We start from the raw sequence: 2,100 nt of genomic DNA on the forward strand, positions 1-2,100 counted from the left end.
GGAGGAAGACTGGTTTGAGCTGACCTGGGGTTAGTACGGCTGGGAAGACACAATGGACTTGATCTGCGTGTCGTTGGTGGGCCCCAATTAGGGGCTGCCTCCCAGGATACTATTATTATTATTATTATTATTATAATGACTCTAACCATAGTAATAATAATAATTTTAATAATGAATTTAACTATAGTAATAATAATAGCGCTTCGCATTGGCGCAAACAAAATTATAGACGTAAAGTTCTGTTATTCGTAACTGACGCTTGTCAGTTCCTTCCCTACCTTTGGTACTTGGCGCGGCTGCTCCGGAGATGAAGCCGGAGACTTGTCTCCGGTTTCAGTATCACCTATTGAGATGTTTACTCGCCTATTATTGAAATTGCTTCGAAGAACTTCGAAGACATTATTGGGACATTGTCTCAGTTTAAGACCTCGCAACACTAGGGGCCACCAAACGTTGTCAAAGGCACCCGAATTGTCGAAGAGCAACGCCACAGCGTATCTCCCTTCCGAGGCAGAGACCGCACTCCGCAGCTCCACGACCGCGTCCTCCGTCGACTTGCCCGGCATAAATCCGAACTGCCGATCGGAGATCCTTCCCGGCGCCAATGCCTTGCCTGTTAGGCGCATTTTGAGAAGTTCTCGAAGAGTTTTCCTATTACAGGGAGGAGACATATTGGTTTATACGATTTTGGGTCCTTATCCTCGTCCTTCAGAAGGGCTCGTAGTGAGCCCTCCTTTCAGATCGTGGGAAAGACTCCCCAATGAAGGCACCCATTAAACACTCTTAAGAATTGTTCAGGGATTTCTCTTACCGATATTTTTAGAACTTTAACTTCTATGAGATCCATGCCTGTAGCTTTATCATTGTTAAATGTTTTGGCCAATGCCTTCCTTGTAAAGAATGAGGCATCTGCAGTGTCTGGCGCTGTTTTTGAAAGGCTTCTTATTTCGCTTTGTGTTTGCGTGTCTTCGTGACTTAAGTCATCCGGTACGTATGTGTTCAGCAAGCATTGTGCTGTTTCTTCTGGTCTTTGTAAAGTGCTCACCTCTTCTAAGTGTGCTTATGATCTTTTCGATTCTAAACATATTCGCTTGTTGTTTGTATACAAAGCCGCATGGCTTCTCATTGCCACATTCCGTGACAAATTTCCTCCAGCTTTCATATTTTGCCCTACCTATTGTCCTGTTATATTGACGTAGGGATTCTTTGTGTTCTTGCTTTAAAGCTCTAATTGTTTCAATTTCTGTTTTACTTTGATTTCTTGATCCTTTTAGTCCTTGGATCATCTTTCTTTTACGGCTTACTTCCTTTTTCTGCTTCGTGAGTTCTTTCGTCCACCATGGATTTGATCTCCTAAAAACTCTTTTCTTTGGCATCGATTTTTCGCATGGCTCTTTGATAACCTGCTAATTCGGCCATCCGTTCTGCTTCATCCGCAGATTCCGGGCCGGGGGCCACGAGTCTTAATCCAGACAGATCTATCAGACTCACAGAACAGCTCCGAGTCGGCCCGTCGAGTGTCGAACCTACAGTTCGCAGCACTGCGGTCATTTGTCATCCTCGGTGCCCTCAGCCCGATCTCCACTGAAATATGATCACTAGTTGTCCATTCTGGCCTTACCTTCCATGTGCCGATGAATTGGCTTATTCGAGGGGACACCAGGGTCACATCTATGAAAGACGATCCCCTCCTCGTTTTGAAGGTGGGCCCTTGATGGACTTCATTTATTACCTCAAAGCCAAATGCACGAATGAGGGTTTCGAACTTCCTTCCTCTCTCATAGGTCTCATGAGAACCCCAAAGCGACGATTGTGCGTTAGCATCTACCGCCACTATAAGTCTCTCACCGCTCAGGGAATGAAACACCTTCTCGAGGTGCCTGAGGTGGCCCTCAATCTCGTCACTATACTGAAAATAGCATGACACGACGTATATCGATAGGCCGAGAGCCTGCGCTTCCGCACACACACAGTGGGTCGTGCTGAGCTGCGAAATAAATATCATTTGTAGACAGGGGTTGCTGATCGCTACCAACGCCCATGGGAGTTCCGAGCGCACTGCAGCAACTTTCATCCCTGTTCCTAACCCATAAAAGATGT

The sequence above is a fragment of the Trachymyrmex cornetzi genome, unplaced genomic scaffold (assembly GCF_001594075.2).
Source record: "Trachymyrmex cornetzi isolate Tcor2-1 unplaced genomic scaffold, Tcor1.1 scaffold246, whole genome shotgun sequence".
In the NCBI taxonomy this organism is placed as follows: domain Eukaryota; kingdom Metazoa; phylum Arthropoda; class Insecta; order Hymenoptera; family Formicidae; genus Trachymyrmex; species Trachymyrmex cornetzi.